Genomic DNA, 21,477 nt, shown 5'->3' on the forward strand with positions numbered 1-21,477 from the left:
AAAATAATTTGCCTTAGCAAATTCAGGTGTACATGTATATTAATTTTTATAGTTATTTTTTTTTATGAATATCTCAAACCAGCCAGGTTATGAACCAATAATACTCAGTACCTTGAATGGGCTAAATAAGTCAAAGACCAACTTATATAATGGCAGCATAGCAACTTGAAATTTTTGCAGATCACCCTGTTCAAAAACATAGAAAGGAAGATGGGTCAAGAAAACAGATGTACAGAGAATAAATAAAGGGAAAAAATAGGTTTAGTCAATTTGGAGTTGAACCAACAATGGATAATAATTAGAAATTGGATAGGTGCATTCAAGCTAAGCAATACAAATTAAAGTTTACTTTGTTTGCTCAACCAGTCATATAAATCTACACTTCAGGCAAATGTTACTATGAGCTTTATTGTACATCAACACTCTAGGCTATTATGCCAAAATATTTTGTGGTGTCAATTTGCATGTTATGTGGGCTGAAAAACACAGTGTCTACAATGTGCAAATGATGTGATTACACTTCTCCAAGAGTGTAGCAAGTGGTAAAATGAGAATGTCAATTTCATTACTTCATACAGCATGGCCCCCACTTTTTCTTGAATACACCATGAATTCTCAAACTAACAGAGTAAGATTATCTGCAAAAAGATCTAAACGTCCCAAACACTTCCTAGTTCATTTCACAAATATACATGGTCTCAATTCTAATCTCAACGATGTTCATTTCATCTTGCAGTCTGCCAAACCCCATGTATTTTTCTGACAGAATCTCAGCTATCGATTGATTCAACTACTGCTCATCTCAATTGCCAAATTATTCGCTGTATGATTCCTTTCGCCTCAAAGGTGGTACTTGTGCATATGTCCATTCTGATATTCCCCGTCAGAGATTGGGCAATTTGGAATCTCCTCTCTTCGATCTTCTCTGGCTTAAAATCTCTCTACCTCATTGTGTCAAATTCATCTGTTGTCTCTACCGTTCTCCAAACTCCACTAATCACATGGAGCTCTTTGACTTCCTCCAATCCAACTTTATTAACAGTGAGATAATTTTCCTTGGTGATTTTAATATTCCCAACTCCAGCTGGCTTCCGTTTATCTAGTCACACCGACCCAGCTGGTCGAGATGCTGAGGCTTTTGCAATTACTAATGACCTTGCACTCAACTTGGTGATGTCTCTTCTCCAATGGAGCCTTTATCTCATGGCTATTCCCAACATCTTGCTATTTAGCATTACAAGAATGCAAAATATAGGATGACCTGTGAGATTTCTTTTCTTCTTTTCCTTGGTCGGACTACTGTTTCAAAACTTCTGATGTCAATGTTTACTTAGATTGTGTCAGTGAAATTATTCTTGTAGGAATGGAATCCTTTATCCCACAGTCCACTTTAAAATCTCATCATTTATGTAAACCTTGGTTTTCCAATAAATGTGCTAAGGCCGTTCAGGAGAAGAATGTTGCATATCGTAATTGGCTTGTTTCCAATTCTTTGGTTTCATTTTCTGCCTACACCAAAGCTCGCAACAATTGTAAAGCAGTTATTAATCAGTCCAAACTACAGGCTAAGAGTAGAAAACTTGCTTCTTGCCCTAATGGTAGCCGAGCATTATGGTCTCTTGGCAAAGCTATAAGGCTGCAACTTTTGCCCATCTCTACTCCAACCTATTTATAAATAGGTTGGAGTAGAGATGGAGTAGTAATTAATACTTAACTTGATACAGAAGTTATATAAAGGGATTTTGTAGATAACACTCGATACTGAAACATAAATATAGCGTTATAACTGTGTTGGGATATGTTTAGGGTTTTAATTTTGTACTGAAATTGAAATTTTATTGAAATTAAATCGAAATCATGACTCAGACCAGAGCAGCAAAGCAAAAGGCTCAAGCTAATGGAAGTGCTGTGGCTCAGGGGAGAACTGAGGAGGGGGGGGGCAGTTGCCCTCTGAATCACAGCCTATTAAAATGCACTACTTGCTTGATGTTTGTGGAGCAGTCGGGTACGGGACATGATACTGCCATGAGGGATGTCTTTGTGTGTGCGCGATGCAAGGAATGTAAGGAAATCAGGCGACAACTCAGCATTGTTATGGGCCTATATGGGAGCTTGAAGGACAGGGTGGATGCCCTCGAAGGATTAAAAGTGAGGGGCCCATCAAGCTCTCAGCTGCCCACACCAATGCCAGAGCTTGCACTTGGTCATCACGCAACACAGCGGCAGCCCCCAAAGCAGAATGCGCTCATCCCAAAGGAACTAGTAGTTGTTGGTGACTCTATTGTCAGGGAAACGGGAAACATGCTTTGTAAAAAGGATAGGTGGAACAGGACCAGGGTATGTCTGCCAGGGGCAAAGGTTGATGATGTTGTAGAGTGGATATCATCTTTTAAGTGCACAAAAGGTAATACAGTTGTACACGTTGACACTAATGATATTAAGAGTAGGAGACCGGCAGAATTACTTAACAAGTACAAGTCACTGTTGAAAAAAAGCCGTGAATTAGGGTTGAATTTGAAAGTGTCTGCAATTCTGCCCAGGCACGATAGGAGGGAGTATATGATGAGAGCCCTGTCTATCAATTCGGCCCTGGAAACATTGTGCAAGGCTCAAAGGGTAGAATTTTTTTTAGCCTGGTCTGTACTTGTTAACAGGAGAGACTGCTTCTACAGGGATGGGATACACTTAAATAGAAAGGGTGCAAGAATGTTTGCTGATGCTATCGAGGCAGTGTTAGGTGGGTCGGAAAACTGCTAGATTAGGGGGATACAAGGAGTAATAGATTAACAGTAGCCACCTGCAGAGGTGAAAGTGATTCTTGCACTGCTTCTATTGGAATGAGCAGCAGCCTGGAAAATAGGATGCAGGATATTCCAGAGACTGCTGGGAATCATTGGGGTACAAATAAACACATAGGTTGTGTTAGGGTAGCTAAGAAAAAGAACAGGTGCATGTATACTTGCGTGTACACCAATGCTAGGAGTTTAGTAAATAAATTTGATGAATTTGAGGTATTGCTCAAAACATCAAAGGCAGATATTGTGGGGATTTCAGAGACGTGATGTCACACAGATATAAGGAATGCAGAACTGGAATTTGGGGAGTACAATGTCTACAGAAAGGATAGACAGGATAGGAAGGGAGGAGGGGTTATGCTATTAGTTTAGAAATACATAAAATACAAGGAAGTGAAGCCAATCGAGATCGCTGGACAGTGCAGTGTCGAGTCAGTTTGGTGTGACATAAGCATTGGGAGATCAAAATTGAAAGTAGGAGTGTGCTATAGGCCTAATGACTCTGATGAGTATAATAAGAAACTGTACATGGGCCAATAAATCAGAGAGTCTTATAATGGGGGATTTTAATTTCCCAGATATTGACTAGAATTTGGGGGCTGGTCACTCACACACTAGCAAGGCTTTTGTGGATTTATTGGATGATTGTTTTCTACATCAGCATGTTCGGGAGGCAACTAGAGGGAGTAATACTCTTGATTTGATTATCAGTAGTGATTCTTCATGCATTAAGAATCTGCAGGTAAATGAACCACTAGGTGGCAGTGATCACAGTGCGCTGAAGTGGGATTTACTCAAGGAGGTAACTACCATCAGGGGTAAAGGGAAGGGTTATTGCTTTCGTAAAGGCGACTACGATGGACTGAGACAGTATTAAATTCTATACAGTGGGACCAACTGATGATGTTACCAACAACAAATTCAAAATGGGAAGCATTCAAAGAACTTATCTTGAAAGCTACTAGGCTTTACATACCAACTAAGAAATATTGTTCAAGGTTTAGGCCTACGTGGATGTTAGGCCTAAACTAATGAGACATATGGCAGAGAAGAAAAATGCATGGGATACATACAAATTAACACATGACACAGAAGCCTATGATAGATACAAGTTGATCTGTAACCCAGTTACAAAGTAGGTTAGGCAGGCGAAGGCAGATTCCGAGAAATCTTTGGCAAGGGATGCAAAGAAAAACAGCAAAGAGTTCTTTACTTATGTAAACTCTAGAAGGAAGGGGGATGAATCAGATTGGTCCACTTTATATCGATGGGTCAACTGTTGATGATCCTACTCAGGTAGCTAACAAACTGAATGAATATTTTGCATCGACATTCACACATGAGGAGTTATTCAGCGAGGGGAATGCCAGAGGTGTATCTAACTCTGGCAGTAAGCTAGAGAATCTTGTAATAACTGAGAGTAAAGTGGAGGAGAAATTGTTGAAGATAAATACAAGAAAGGCATCTGGGGTGGATGGGATCTATTGAGTTATATTAAAGGAGGCAGCAAAGGAAGTAAGCAAACCCTTAGCCATAATTATGAGAGCTTCCGTGGACTCAGGGGAAGTACCCACGGACTGGAGATGTGCAAATGTGACCCCAAATTCACAAAGGAGGATCAAAGGGCGACACAAGTAATTATAGACCTGTTAGTTTAACTTCTGTTCCTGGAAAATTAATGGAGGCACTGGTTAAAGAAGCACTGCAGGATCATCTAGACAATACTTCAGTTATAGCTCGGATACAGCATGGTTTTGTTAAGGGGAAGTCTTGCCTGACCAATTTGATTGGATACTATGATGCAGTCACATAAGAACTGGATGCAGGGAATAACTTTGATATTATATACTTGGATCTTAGAAAGGCTTTTGATACTGTTGCACATGGAAGACTGCTGCACAAATTGGAGCAGTGTGGCATTGGAGGCAAATTGCTGCTATGGATAAAGGGGTGGTTGAGGGGGAGAAGACAGAGAGTGGTAATCAATGGACACTGCTCATCGTGAACTAGTGTTATTAGTGGAGTCCCACAGGGTTCAGTATTGGGTCCATTATTGTTTTCTGTATTTATAAATGATATTGATGATGGTATATCAAGCTTATTGTCCAAGTCTGCAGACGATATGAAGGTTGGCAGGGTTGTCAAGGACACTACTGACACTATGCTACTGCAACAGGATCTGGAAAGGTTGAGCAGATGGGCTTCGAGGTTGCAAATGAAGTTTAACATTGACAAATGTAAAGTACTACATATGGGAAACAGCAACCCCAGAGCTACCTATCAACTCTGTGGTACTACACTGACAGTGGTAGAAAATGAAAGGGACCTGGAGGTGGTTGTGCAGGCAGATATGAAGTTGTCTGAGCAGTGCAGACGGGCTGCAAGAGTAGCTCATGATGTATTGTCAATGATATATATAGGAATTTTTCTAGCAGGGATAAGGAGGTGATTATTCCCTTGTATAAGGTAATGGTCAGACCACACCTAGAGTACTGTATACAGGCGTGGAGGCCTCATTTCAAGAAGGATGTAGAGATGCTGGAACGAGTACAGAGAAGGGCAACAAGATTAGTGAATGGAACAAAGGGGTGCTCTTATGAAGAAAGGCTTAAATTTTGCAAATTACAGTGTCTGTGGACTAGGCACCAGCGAGGTGATCTGATAGAGGGGTATAAAGCCTTGAATAGTTTGAGCATGCTTAATGCTGATGGGATTCTTCCTCATGCTCAGAATAATCACCTGAGAGGGAATAAATTCAAATTGAGAAGAGATAGATGTAGGATAGACGTGACGAAATTTGCCTTTAACCAGCGGGTGGGTGGTTGGTTGGTGGAATAGACTTCCATCCCTTGACGTGGAAGTTGATAGCCTAAATAAGTTTAAGGCTAAGCTGGACAGGTATTTCGAACCAACAGAGGGGTGAAGTGGAAGTAGTTATTTTTTATGTATTTATTTATTTTTTTTTTTTTTTTTTTTTTGGCTGATGCTGCATAAGCCTGCTTTCTTGCATCAAATGCCTCTACTAATGCTAATGCTAACCTCTGTCAAAACCAGACGGTTCTGTTGTCACTTCGGCCTAGAATAAAGCTGACCCACTAGCATCCCATTTTTCTTCCAATTCACATAATAATGATCTTGGTAAAACACCTCCCACCATTTCTAGCAGACTCCATTCAATGCCTCCTGTGGGCTTCAGTCAAAACGATGTGAGAAGGATTTTGATGCTAAGAAAGCTCCAGGTCCTGATGGTATTTCTCCACTTGTTCTCAAAACCTGTGCTCCTGAACTTACTCCTGTTCTTTGCTGCCTTTTTTCACTTTCTTATTCCAAAGGTGTTTTTCCTTTTGCTTGGGAATTTGCTCATATCCAGTCAGTTCCTAAAAAGGGTGACAAATCCCTTCCATACAATCATCGTCCCATTGCAATTACTTCCACTCTTTCTAAAGTAATGGAGAAATCAATTAACCGCCAACTCTTAAACTACCTAAAAATCTTCCATCTGATCAATGATCGCCAGTATGGATTCCATCAGTGTCAATCCACTGGTGATATTCTGGCTTATGTTACCCATTTATGGACAAATTCAATGGAAAAATTCAGTGAAAGACAAGCAGTTGCTCTTGACATCTCAAAGGCTTTTGATCGTGTTTGGCATAAAGGTCTTCTAAACAGCTTCCATCTTATGGTTTGCCAGCTGTTTTTTTTGTAATTGGTTATCCAGTTTTCTCTCTGGGCACTCACTGAGAGTAATGGTAGATGGCTCTCTGTCTTCTAACTTCTCCACTAATACTGGTGTCTCCCAAGGTTTAGTTCTTTCCCATACTCTTTTTCTGTTGTATATTAAATACCTTCTTCTATTGACTGAAGATCCTATCCATAGTTTTGCCAATGATAGCACATTGCATTCCACTTTCCATTTTGAGAAACCTTGTCTCAATTAGCTTCAACTTCTCGATACCAATTCCTTAAATGCCGATCTCCAGTGGGGCTAAGACAACTTAGTTGATTTCAATCCTTCTAAAACTCAGTCTTGTCTTATATCTCGCAAAAAAGCATCCTTCTGGTCCTATGTTTATCTTTGGTGACATTCCAATTTCTAAGCAAAATGATATATCTCTTTTGGGGATTACCCTGACTTCTAATCTCTCTTGGCACAAGCACATTACAAATATTGCTTCCTCTGCATCTAAAAAACTTGGATTTCTCTTTCGCTCTCAGCGTTACTTTTCTTCCAAACAGCTGCTCACTCTATATAAATTGCAAATCCGCCCTGCCATGGAATATTGTTCCCACATCTGGAGTGGTAACCCCCAAACCTCTCTCAGGCTTCTCAATTCCATTCAGTAGAGGGCAGTTAGGTTAATTTATGATTCGTCTTTAACAAAGTCTCTCCACTCGCTGTCTCATAGACGTATTGTTTCTGCTGCATGCCTTTTCTAGAGAAACTTCCATGGGCACTGTTCTTCTGAATTGGCTTCTATAATTCCCCTCTCTTTCAAAACAGTCTGAACACGTGCCGCCACCAGCCAACATCCATTTACCGTCCAACTTCAAACTCACAGAACCAACTTTTCAACTGCTGTTTTCTGGAACAACCTTCCTTCATATGTCTTTCCCGAAAATTACAGTCTACAGAAGTTCAAGTCTAATGTCAACAAATATCTTCTCTCGTCTTCTCAACCTCCAACCCAAGCATGGTACTAAGTACTATAGTTTCTAATACCTCTCATGTTTGGGGTTTTCATAAATAAAAAAAAAATTTTTAAAAATGTGGAAAAGATGTATGTTGACAAAATGTATCGTGCTCACGAGTGTACTGTGAAGGAAGAAATCTCTGGAAGGTGGCCCCTCAGCCAGGTAAGCTCATAAAATTGAGAGAAAATAACAATCTGCTCTGATTGTTGTCTTCTGTGAAAGCTTTATGAACACAGCAGAAGATGATGAACTGATGAAGACAATTTTCTCTGATGACAACATCATCAGAGAAAATTTTCTTCAAGGTCTACATAAAATTTGTTCCAAAATATCTTGATGAACAGAAATGTTTGCAAATGAGAAGTGCTTAAAGTGATATGAAGAGGAAAGGCAATGATGCCTTGGGTGTAGATAAGAAATGTTGATAAGCAATGTGAGCAAATCAGTGTACCGAATATTATCTATGAATCTGCATACACCACCCCATGATGGACTACAGTACAAGAAGGTCTACATAAAATGGATTCCCAAATGTCTTGATGGACAGAAATGTTTGCAAACGAGGAGTGCTTAAAGTGATATGAAGAGAAAGCAATGACTCCTTGGATGTAAATGGGAATGGTGATAAGCAATGTGAACAAGGCAGTAAAAAATGCAGTATGAAGTGAAACTATCAAAAAAAAAAAAAATTTACTGTTCAGAGCTTGTTGTTCATATGCATATTTTGCAATTTGTCTGTAGAAGTGTGTGTTTACAGATTTTTTTTGCAAGATGAAAACCCTGGAATAACAGAGGAACCCAATTCCCCAACCTCATATCAGCTAACTACAGTCTTGAATGAGAGGGACGTTGATAATTCTCCAGTTGTTGAGATAGGGATACCCAAGCTTATCCAAACAAGTGGCACATCGCAATATATCATGCCAACTAGGCTGTCACTGAGGAATGTGGAACTACCAAAATTTAATTTCAAATTATTATTTTAACAGCACCAGAGCTTGTTACTCACAATGCATCAGTGGGCCAATTTATGTGTATTTTCAGGCTGGAAAATAACCCAGAATAACTTGGATGAGGACCTACTCCCTCCACCAAAAATCATCTAACTACAATCAATTAAGAGGATTTTAGAAATTCCTCCAGTTGTTGATGTGAGCTGAACCGACACCTCTCAACTGGCAGACAGTGATATATCATATAAAATTGCCATAGCAGACTACTGTAGAACCAACATAGTAGTCACAGCATATTGATGTATGTCAGGTCGCACCTAGACTTAAAGTCCATCTCCACCGTATAATCAGTATCAAGCAGAACATCTACCAATAGAAAAAAAAAAGTCACTCTGCAATCGGGGAGCAAACACCAAATTGGTGATTGCCTTCCGGTACTCATCCCTAGAGCCGAGTCTGGATCAACTATTCCTGTCTGTGCACAATGCATGAACTCCACACCCATCGGATGAAGTGCAATACCGATAGGTGTCATCTTCCCTGCATCCTGGCCGCCCACACCAGGAATTAAAAAAAAAAAAAAAAAAAAAAACATATGCAAGCAGTCAGGAGTAAATCCTGCATCATCAGCTCGTGATGTCAGCAAAAAAAATAATAATAATAATAAATAAATAAAAATAAAAAATTTTAAAAAATCCTTCTGACTTCCTGCAAAAAAAACCACTTACCTAGGCTGATTCAGCAATAATCCCACATCTTAGCATTATAAGATGCCAGCAAAAGAAAAAGAAAACAAAAGAAAAAGGAAAAAAAAAAAAAAAAAGGTCTGAGAGAGCATAGATAAAATAAAACATAAATAAATAAAAAAACTTAATCAAAACATTAAGCTGCCTCCTCTTCTGAAAAGCTCTTCTGGCAAACTCCTAAAATGTCTGAAAATACTCAAACCTAGGTAACAATTTATGTTCAGTACTTCTGCATAAATCAACCACCACATTTACAAGATTAATTCTCATCTGATCGTAAACCGAACAATCAAATAGCACATGGTCCCAAGTCTCTAAAGCCTGACAAACAATACAGGTCAGACTCTATCCCTAGCTCACACAACTTGCCTTTTAAGGATCCGTGACCAGTTAATAAGTAGGAAGTCTCCATTCTCAAATTAAACCACTTGTTCTTCTTATAATCTACGTTAATCCTATCAGGAAGAATTCCTGATAGGTTTCTTCCTCTTGCTCAGATTAAAAAGATGAGAGGGCATAAATTCAAATTAAGAAAAGACAGATGTAGAATAGATGTGCAGAAATTTGCCTTTAGCCAGCGGGTGGTTAATTGCTGGAACAAACTTCCATCTGTCGTTGTGGAAGTTGATACGTTAAATCAATTTAAGGGGGAACTGGACAGGTATTTGGAGGGAATGGTGTGTTTTTTTTTTTTTTTTTTTGTTTTTTTTTGGCTGATGCTGCATAAGCTCATACACTTGCTTTCTTGCTCACATGTCACTACTACTACTACTTAAACAGAAGGAGAGGCAGCTCTGAGGATAGGTATGAAGCACTCACAACTTTTGCATATTAAGCAGATCTAATTGAAATTAGAAAGGCATGTATTACTTGAAAATTTTTTTTGAAGATGACTCAAGGGACCATTTGTAAATCAAGATAGCTGAACAAAAGCTGAACTGACAAACCTGCATAGATGAGCAAATGTTGAATAAATGAACCCACATAGATGAACAAAAGTTAAAAGAAACAAAAGTTATTTCTTTGTGCCGGTGGTAAAAGTTCGACATTCTTCAATGTATTAGTGTGGTGCGCTGCAAAAATTAACCGTGAAACATATCCAGTGACAGGACAAGGTACCTGACCTTGCATGTAAAACAGCTCTGATCAAAATTAGAAATCCATGTTAGCTATTTTATCCTGTAAAAAGTTTTCACTTGAAAAATTTTTTACGTGGTGCAATAGTTGACATGGTCACAATACCACAAATGGTGGAGACACTGTTGATGGCATTGATGAAGAGACAAATAAAGAAAAAATTTGATTGGTAACTGTCATTAAGCCTAGAATTTTACACTTTAAATCACATTTACATTTGCTCTTTTGTAAATATGCTGTTCACTGACACTTTTTTTTTTTCCTTTTTATATTTCGTTAAAAAGTTTACTCTATAAACTTTTTAACAAAATTATTTTTTCAGCATGTTATTTTCTTAGAAAATAATTTTTATTTACAGGGTTTTGTCAGTATCCATTGGCCACTCTTGTTTCTTTGGGATCAACTCTTCTTTCATATGTGGAGTGCAAAAGCTTTACAGATGGCATGTTTAATATTGCTGAAATTATTACAACCCTGGTTTATGTTTGCTAATGATTACAGTACACCTCTGCTATTCGCGGGGGTTACGTTCCTGAGAAATACCGCGAATACTGAGTTATGGCTCCCATAGTAATAAAGGGGTTCCGTTCCAAAGTATGAAATATATAAGAAAAACTAGTCTAAAATTTTGTCTGTGTATGTATTATAGATACCTTCATAATATGACTATGTACATAGACAGTACATAGTGAAATGCAAGCATATGGCATCGAAATGAAAATAAGAAACAGTTTAATATTAAATGTAATATTTATTATAAATTTCAAACAAATCTTTCAAACTAGCGCCTTTGCTAGCTAAAAAAAACTGATCCCGCCAGTGCTATCACCAGTTTTGCTAAAGTGTTGATGAAGGAGTTTTGCCTTTTCACGAATAATGAGTGAACTTAACGGAATTTTATTTTGAGTTCGGTCTTCTATCCACAGATTTAAAGCTTTTCCATTTTTTCTAATTTAACGTCACGAGTTACACAGCAAATTTTTAAAGCAATTAGCGCGTTTTCACGGACACTATGGCGGATTTTTTCTTCCGATTTCTTGACTGATCGTACCGTTGACTCATTGGTTTTATAATGTTTTGCCACTGAGAAGACACTTTCACCATTAGAAATTTTGTCTAATAACTCAATTTTATTCGTCAATGTCATCACCTTCTTTGATAATTTCACATTCACATTTCCCTTGTTATTCGTAGCCATATTTTTGTACGGGTTAGAAAGAACTTGTCCAAATAAAGTCACTTTCTTTCATTAACACACTCGAAAAAGTCTGTTTTACACTGTAAAATGGTAGATTTATCAATTTTGTAAGCATATCAATTTATAAATTGATAAATATATTCAATTTTAAAAGCATATAAATTAAAAACAAAAGACAAAACCTTCCATGGCAAGCGCATAACACATACTGAACAAGGATTAGCGAGAAACATCCACGCTCGCGATTTTGTCACCCCTCTCCCCCCACCCACTGAGCGCTGTTTTGACCAGGAAAGATAATTTTAGCCACGCCCACGTTTATGTTAAATCATCGACCGCGAATACACATACCACGAATAGCGGGGGTTTACTGTATACTTCTGTTGGAGAGGTAGGTAAGCTTTGCCATCTCTGAAAAAAAAAAAAAAAATTGTTTAACAATGTGTTTACTGTTTTGCTTATTTAAGTTTTTCAAATTGCTACTAATATTGGAAATATATAGCTTATGAAAAGTATTTTCTATTGTAAAATGTATTTAAATTTAGAGTAGATTAAATCAGTATCATCCTACATCCTAAGTATTTGTCAACAATGATATTAAGAGTAGGAGACCGGCAAAATTACTTAACAAGTACAGGTCACTGTTGAACAAAAGCCGAGAATTAGGGTTGAATTTGAAAGTGTCTGCAATTAAGTATTTGTCAACAATGATTTGACAAGTACGTCTTCCCTGGGGCTGTAGTGTAGGGTACATGGTATATGTATACTCTTTACTTTTTACAAGCATATAATGTTAGCATTAGCATTAGTAGAGGCATTTGATGCAAGAAAGCAAGCTTATGCAGCATCAGCCAAAAAAAAAAAAAAAAAAAAACCCACTTCCACTTCACCCCTCTGTTCGTTCAAAATACCTGTCCAGCTGAGCCTTAAACTTATTTAGTCTATCAACCTCCACCACAAGGGATGGCAGTCTGTTCCACCAACCAACCACCCACTGGCTAAAGGCAAATTTCCGCACGTCTATCCTACATCTGTCTTTCCTCAATTTGAATTTATGCCCTCTCAGGTGATTTTTCTGAGCTAGAGGAAGAATCCCATCAGCATTCAGCATGCTTAAACCATTCAAGGCTTTATACACCTCTATCAGATCACCTCGCTGGTGCCTAGTCTCCAGACACTGTAATTTGCAAAACTTAAGCCTTTCTTCGTAAGAGCACCCCTTTGTTCCATTCACTAATCTTGTTGCCCTTCTCTGTACTCGTTCCAGCAGCTCTACATCCTTCTTGAAATGAGGCCTCCAGACCTGTATACAGTACTCTAGGTGTGGCCTGACCATTGCCTTATACAATGGAATAATCACCTCCTTATCCCTGCTGGAAAAATTCCTGTATATCATTGACAATACTCCATGAGCTACTCTTGCAGCCCGTCTGCACTGCTCAGAGAACTTCATATCTGCCTGCACAATCACCCCCAAGTCCCTTTCATTCTCTACCACTGTCAGTGTAGTACCACAGAGTTGATACGTTGCTCTGGGGTTGCTTTTTCCCATGTGTAGTACTTTACATTTGTCAATGTTAAACTTCATTTGCCACCTCTCAGCCCATCTGCTCAACCTTTCCAGATCCTGTTGCAGCAGCATAGTGTCAGTAGTGCCCTTGACAACCCTGCCAACCTTTGTATCATCTGCAAACTTAGACATTAAGCTTGATATACCATCATCAATATCATTTATAAATACAGAAAACAATAATGGACCCAACACTGAGCCCTGAGGGACTCCACTAATAACATCAGTCCACGATGAGCAGTGTCCATTGATTACCACTCTCTGTCTTCTCCCCCTCAACCGCCCCTTTATCCATAGCAGCAATTTGCCTCCAATGTCACACTGCTCCAATTTGTGTAGCAGTCTTCCATGTGCAACAGTATCAAAAGCCTTTCTAAGATCCAAGTATATCATATCAAAGTTATTCCCTGCATCCAGTTCTTTTGTGACTGCATCATAGTATCCAATCAAGTTGGTCAGGCAAGACTTCCCCTTAACAAAGCCATTCTGTGTCTGAGCTATAACTGAAGTCTTGTCTAAATGATCCTGCAGTGCTTCTTTAACCAGTGCCTCCATTAATTTTCCTGGAACAGAAGTTAAGCTCACAGGTCTATAATTACTTGTGTCAGCTTTTGATCCTCCTTTGTGAATTGGGGTCACATTTGCACATTTCCAGTCTATGGGTACCTCCCCTGAGTCCAAGGAAGCTCTCATAATTATGGCTAGGGGTTTGCTTACTTCCTTTGCTGCCTCCTTTAATATAACTGGATAGATCCCATCCACCCCGGGTGCCTTTCTTGTGTTTATCTTCAACAGTTTCTCCTCCACTTTACTCCCAGTTATTTCAAGATTCTGTAGCTTACTGCTAGAGTTGAATACACCTCTGGCATTCCCCTTGCTGAATAACTCCTCATGTGTGAATGTCGATGCAAAATATTCATTTAGTTTGTTAGCTACCTGAGCAGGATCATCAACAGTTGACCCATCAATATCAAGTGGACCAATCTGATTCATCCCCTTCCTTCTAGAGTTTACATAAGTAAAGAACTCTTTGCTGTTTTTCTTTGCATCCCTTGCCAAGGATTTCTCGTAATCTGCCTTCGCCTGCCTAACCTCCTTTGTAACTTGGTTGCATATCAACTTGTATCTATCATAGGCTTCTGTGTCATGTGTTAATTTGTAAGTATCCCATGCATTTTTCTTCTCTGCCATATGCCTCATTAGTTCATCTGACATCCATTTTGGCCTAAACCTTGAACAATATTTCTTAGTTGGTATGTAAAGCCTAGTAGCTTCCACGATAAGTTCTTTGAATGCTTCCCATTTTGAATTTGCTGTTGGTAACATCATCAGTTGGTCCCACTGTATAGAATTTAAATACTGTCTCAGTCCATCGTAGTCGCCTTTACGGAAGCAATAACCCTTCCCTTTACCCCTAATGGTAGTTACCTCTTTCAGTAAATCCCACTTCAGCACACTGTGATCACTGCCACCTAGTGGTTCATTTATCTGCAGATTCTTAATGCATGAAGAATCACTGCTGATAATCAAATCAAGAGTATTACTCCCTCTAGTTGCCTCCCGAACATGCTGATGTAGAAAACAATCATCCAATAAATCCACAAAAGCCCTGCTAGTGTGTGAGTAACCAGCCCCCAAATTCCAGTCAATATCTGGGAAATTAAAATCTCCCATTATAAGACTCTCTGATTTACTGGCCCACTCTATTTCCCTGTACTGTTCCTTATTATACTCATCAGAGTCATTAGGCCTATAGCACACTCCTACTCTCAATTTTGATCTCCCAATGCTTATTTCACACCAAACTGACTCAACACTGCACTGTCCAGTGATGTCGACTGGCTTCACTTCCTTGGTTTTTATGTGTTTCTTAACTAATAGCATAACCCCTCCGCCCTTCCTATCCTGCCTATCCTTTCTGTAGACGTTGTACTCCTCTAATTGCAGTTCTGCATCCCTTATATCTGTGTGACACCACGTCTCTGATATCCCAACAATATCTGCCTTTGATGTTTTGAGCAATACCTCAAATTCATCAAATTTATTTACTAAACTCCTAGCATTGGTGTACACGCAAGTATACCTGCACCTGTTTCTATTCTTAGCTACCCTAACACAACCCATGTGTTTACTTGTACTGCAATGGCTCCCAGCAGTCTCTGAAATACCATGCATCTTGTTTTTCAGGCTTCTGCTCATTCTAATAGAAGCAGTGCAAGAATCTCTTTCACCTCTGCCAGTGGCTACTGTCAATCTATTGGTCTTTGTCTCTGATGTTTGTTTATGCTGCATAACCATTCTTCCTGAATGACCCTGCTCAGGTAGCTAACAAACTAAATCAATATTTTGCATCTACATTCACACATGAGGAGTTATTCAGGAAGGGGAATGCCATAGATGAAGTAAACAGTGGCAGTGAGCTAGATGATCTTGTAATAACTGAGAGGAAAGTGGAGGAGAAATTGTTGAGGATAAACATAAAAAAGGCACCCGGGATGGATGGGATCTATCTAGTTATATTAAAGGAGGCAGCAAAGGAAGTAAGCAATCCGTGAGCCATAATTATGAGAGCTTCCTTGGACTCAGGGAGGTACCTGCAGACTGGAGATGTGCAAATGTAACCCCAATTCACAAAGGAAGAACAAAGGCTGGCACAAGTAATTATAGACCTGTGAGTTTGACTTCTGTTCCGGGAAAATTAATGGAAGCACTGGTTAAAGAAGCACTGCAAGATCATCTTGACAAGTATTCAGTTATAGCTCAGACACAGCATGGTTTTGCTAAGGGAAGGTCTTGCCTGACCAATTTGATTGGATACAATGATGTAGTCACAAAAGAATTGGATGCAGGGAATAAATTTGATATTATATATTTGGATCTTAGAAAGGCTTTTGATACTGTTGCAGATGAAAGAGTGCTGCACAAATTGGGGCAGGGTGGCATTGGTGGCAAATTGTTGCTATGGATAAAGGGATGGTTGAGTGGCAGAAGACAGAGAGTGGTAATTAATGGACTAATGTTATTAATATACTAATGCTCATCGTGGACTAATGTTATTAGTGGAGTCCCTCAGGGTTCAGTTTTGGGTCCATTGTTGTTTTCTGTATTTATAAATAATATTGATGATGGTATATCAAGCTTAATGTCCAAGTTTACAGACAATACAAAGATTGGCAGGGTTGTTAAGGACGCTACTGACGCTATGCTGCTGCAACAGGATCTGGAAAGGTTGAGCAGATCGGCTGAGAGGTGGCAAATGAAGTTTAACATTGACAAAACAGCAACCCCCAGAGCAATGTATCAACTCTGTGGTACTACACTGACAGTGGTAGAGAATGAAAACGACCTGGGGGTAATTGTGCAGGCAGATATGAAGTTCTCTGAGCAGTGCGGACGGGCGGCAAGAGTAGCTCATGGTGTCTTATCAATGATATACAGGAATTTTTCTAGCAGGGATAGGGAGGTGATTATTCCCTTGTATAAGGCAATGGTCAGGCCGCACCTTGAGTACTGTATACAGGTCCGGAGGCCTCATTTCAAGAAGGATGTAGAGCTGCTGGAACGAGTACAGAGAAGGGCAACAAAGTTAGTGAACGGAACGAAGGGTTGCTCTTACGAAGAAAGGCTTAAGTTTTGCAAATTACTAGGTACCGGCGAGGTAATCTGATAGAGGTGTACAAAGCCTTGAATGGTTTGAGCATGCTCAATGCTGATGGGATACTTCCTCTTGCTCAGAATAATCACCTGAGACGGCATAAATTCAAATTGAGGAAAGACAGAGGTAGGATAGATGTGCGCAAATTTGCCTTTAGCCAGCGGGTAGTTGGTTGGTGGAACAGACTTCCATCCCTTGTTGTGGAAGTTGATAGCCTAAATAAATTTAAGGCTCAGCTGGGCAGGTATTTCAAACGAACGGAGGGGTGAAGTGGAAGGGGTTTTTTTTTTTTTTTTTTTTTTTTGGCTGATGCTGCATAAACTTTCTTTCTTGCATCATATGTCTGTACTAATGCTAATGCTATATACCAGATTATATTTGAACACATGATTTATAGTTTTAGTTATTCCTATGTTTATTTTATGTTCAATATCTTTTTCTTTTTCCTAGAACAGGTGGTATCTAAGGTATTTTAAAGTATTAACTTGTTCGATAATATTATTGTTAATGCAGATCTTGCTTCTTATTGGATCTCTTCCTTTTAATGCCATCATTTTTGTCTTTGAAGTTGAAATTTCCATATTATTATTATTATTATTATTGTTGCTCTTATATTATTTCTCCCTAATTGGGGGATTCCACTCCAAGATGGGCACTGCAAGGAAATACAGGTGTTCAGGATTGTGACTTTCTGGAGTTCGCTGTAGGTGTTCTCTGGGAAACCTATTGCTGCTAGGCTGCTATGTAGGGTCTTTGGCACCATACCAGTGGTTGACACGATGATCCACATCTACATATGCCACATCTCCTTGACCTTATGTCTCAGGTTCGTGTACTTCCTAATTTTTTCTTCATGGGTTTTCTGGACATTGCTAGTGTTGGGCACCGCTATATCAATCAGGTAGGTAGCCTTTTCCATCTTGTCCACAAGGGTATGTCCGGTCTGTTGTGCGGGATGGTCTTATCTTATCCATTATTATATCTTATCCATTATTATGGCAAGGTCCGAGTAAAGCTTGTGGGTTGGGGTCTCTAGTACCGCCTGGGGTTCGCACTTGTAGTATAGTACACTCCCTTTGGTCAACTAGTATTTCCTTGCTATCTTGTGATATATTATCCTGGCTACATAATTGTGTCTTTGAGTGTAGTCTGGGTGATCACCTTGCATCCCCCTGTGATGTGTTGAATTGTTTCTGAAGCCAAGTGTCATCGTCGACATGTGTCATCTGACATACCGGGCTCCTTTGCGATGCATTTTCTATAATTTCCGGTGCTGATTATCTGGTCTTGGATGGCCAGGACGAATCCTTCAGTCTTGGGGAAAAAGCATCCCACTTGTGAGCCATGCACTGGAAGCAATGTTATTGATGGAGGTCTTTGTAGTGTCTGCCCTGGAGTGGCTTCTTTGCCCATCCTTCTAGCTTTGTTTCTGGTGCCATCAGGGTGAGAGGGGGCTCCTCGCTTAGATTGAGTGGGGTATACCACTTATCTAATTTCCTTATAGCCTGGTGGAGTGGTTATTATTAAAAAAAAATTTCTGGATATAAGAGAGAGAGAGAGAGAGAGAGAGAGAGAGAGAGAGAGAGAGAGATAGAAGGGAATCACTAAGAAACAGAAGAATGATGATATCCAGTTTGGGACACTGGGTATGTGCCAAGCCCACACTCACCAGATATGTAAAACAATATAGCTGATAACATTTACTTGTTAATTAATAAAGACAAATACCTGTTAATTTCGAAAATTGTTAAGAATGTAAATTTAAATTTTCCTAGGTTCTTATTATTTTAATCCTGAATGATCTGATAATGCAATTTGGCAAGAATCTTGAAACATCATCTTTGTTATAAGTTTAGGAAAGAACAAAGCACTTAATTAACATACTAATTTCGCATTATCCACATGGTAAAATAGTTCACTTCAAAAATTAATCCATGCATAATTGTGTAAAGGGCTGCATGGGTAGCAACACAGAATCATTTCCAAATTATACTGATATTCATTTTTTTTTTTTTTTTTTTTTTTTTTTTTATGCAAACCCCAAACACAAGAGGTATTAGAACCTATAGTACTTAGTACCATGCTTGGGTTGGAGGTTGAGAAGACGAAAGAAGATATTTGTTGACATTAGACTTGAACTTCGGTAGACTATAATTTTCAGGAAATACGTATGAAGGAAGGTTGTTCCAGAAAACAGCAGTTTAATGAATAAATGAGGAAGATGAAAAGTTGGTTCTGTGAGTTTGAAGTTGGACAGTAAATGGATGTTGGCTGATGGCTGCACGTGTTCGGACTGTTTTGAAAGAGAGAGCGGGAATTATAGAAGACAATTCAGAAGAACAGTGCCCATAGAAGTATCTGTAGAAGAGGCATGCAGCAGAAACAGTACGTCTATGAGACAGCGAGTGGAGAGACTCTCTTAGAGGTGAATCATTAATTAACCTAACTGCCCTCTTCTGAATGGAATCAAGAAGCCTGAGAGAGGTTTTGGGGGCACCACCCCAGATGTGGAAACAATGTTCCATGGTAGGGCGGATTTGCGTTTTGTACAGAGTGAACAGCTGTTTGGAAGAAAAGTAATGCAAAGAGCAAAAGAGAAAACCAAGTTTTTTAGATGCAGAGGAAGCAATATTTCTAATGTGCTTGTGCCAATAGAGATTAGAAGTCAGGGTAATCCCCAAAAGAGATATATCATTTTGCCTAGAAATCGGAGTGACACTAAAGATAAACATAGGAGCAGAAGAATCCTTTTTGCGAGATATAAGACAAGACTAAGTTTTAGAAGGGTTGAAATCAACTAAGTTGTCTTTGCCCCACTGGAGAATTACCTGATGATCGGCATTTAAGGAATTGGTAGCAGATTTTCGAGAATTTAACCTCACTGGGCAGGACAAAGTTTCTCAAAATGGAAAGTGGAATGCAATGTGCTATCATCGGCAAAACTATGGATAGGATTTCTAGCCAATGGAAGAAGGTCATTAATTACAAGAGGAAAAGAGTGAGGGAAAGAACTGAACCATGGGGTACATCGGCATTAATGGAGAATTTAGAAGACAGAGAGCCATCTACCATCACCCTCAGTGAGCGATCAGAGAGAACCCGGATAACCAATTACTAAAACCAGTTGGCAAACCATAAGATGGAAGCTTGTTTAGAAGACCTTTATACCAAACAATCGAAAGCCTTTGAGATGTCAAGAGCAACTACTTGTGTTTCACTGAACCTTTCCATTGAATTAGTCCATAAATGGGTTACATAAGCCAGAACATCAACAGTGGATCGAAAATGACGGAACCATACTGCCGATCGTTGATCAGATGGAAGGTTTCTAGGTAGTTTAAGAGTTGGCAGTTAATTGATTTCTCCATTACTTTAAAAAGAGTAGAAGTAATTGCAATAGGACGATAATTGGATGGGAGGGATTTGTCACCCTTTTTAGGAACTGGCTGGATATGAGCAAATTTCCAAGCAGAAGGAAAAACACCTTTGGAAAAAGAAAGTGAAAAAAGGCGGCAAAGAATGGGAGTAAGTTCAGGAGCACAGGTTTTGAGAACAAGTGGAGAAATACCATCGGGACCTGGAGCTTTCTTAGAATCAAGATTTGTCAAAATCCTTCTGACATCCTTTTGACAATCACAGGAGGCATTGAATGGAGTGTGTTGGGAATGGTGGCAGGTGTTTTTACCAAGATCATTAATACATGAGTTGGAAGAAAAATGGGATGCTAGCAGGTCAGCTTTATCCTTGGCTGAAGTGACAACAGAACCATCTGGTTTGGACAGAGGTGGGAGCAGAGCAATAGCTTTGGCAAGAGACCAGAATGCTCAGCTATCATTAGCACAAGAAGCAAGTTTTCTACTCTTAGCCTGTTCAAACTCTAGTTTGGACTGATTAACAACTGCTTTAAAATTGTTGCGAGCTTTAGTGTAGGCAGAAAATGAAACTGAAGAATTAGAAACAAGCCAATTACAATATGCAACATTCTTCTCTTGAACAGCTTTAGCACATTTATTGGAAAACCAAGGTTTAGATAAAGAACGAGATTTTAAAGTGGAGTGTGGAATAAAGGATTCCATTCCTACAAGAATAATTTCACTGACATGATCTGAGCAAATGTTGACATCAGAAGTTTTGAAGCGGTAATCCGAGCAAGGAAAAGAAGAAAAGAAATCTCGCAAGTCATACCATTTTGCATTCTTGTAATGCCAAACAACACGAGGTTGGGAATAGCCATGAGATAAAGGCTCCATTGGAGAACATTCAATCACCAAGTTGTGATCTGAAGTGCCTAAGCACCTCTCATTTCGACCGTGTACTTAGAAGGGCTGTTTGTGAGAAAAAGATCAAGCGTGTTGGCTGTATGATTAGGATTGTCCGGTATTCTTGTAGGTAAATGAACAATCTGTGCAAGGTCATTAGTAATTGCAAAAGGCTCGGCATCTCGACCAGCTGGGTCGGTGTGACTAGAAAACGGAAGCCTGCTGGAGTTGTGAACATTAAAATCACCAAGGAAAATTACCTCACTGTTAGGAAAGTTGGACTGGAGAAATTCAAGTTGCAAAGACAGGAAGTCAAAGAGTTCCAAGTGATTAGTGTAGTTGGGAGAACAATAGAGACAACAGATGAATTTGACACAATGAGGTAGAGAGATTTTAAGCCAGAGAAGATCGAAGAGAGGAGATTCCAAATTGCCAAGTCTCTGACAGAGAATATCAGAACGGACATGTG

The 21,477-nt window shown here is 39.3% G+C and overlaps 1 protein-coding gene across 1 annotated transcript in view; it reads right to left on the reverse strand.

The window, feature by feature from the left end:
* The window catches only part of LOC150089137 (uncharacterized), a 448,517-nt gene that overhangs the window by 241,871 nt on the left and 185,169 nt on the right, over nucleotides 1-21,477 (reverse strand). The gene's annotated exons all lie outside the window — the stretch shown is intronic.

This window comes from Mastigoproctus giganteus, chromosome 2, assembly GCF_048544385.1.
Source record: "Mastigoproctus giganteus isolate SK-2022 chromosome 2, ASM4854438v1, whole genome shotgun sequence".
Lineage (NCBI taxonomy): Eukaryota > Metazoa > Arthropoda > Arachnida > Uropygi > Thelyphonidae > Mastigoproctus > Mastigoproctus giganteus.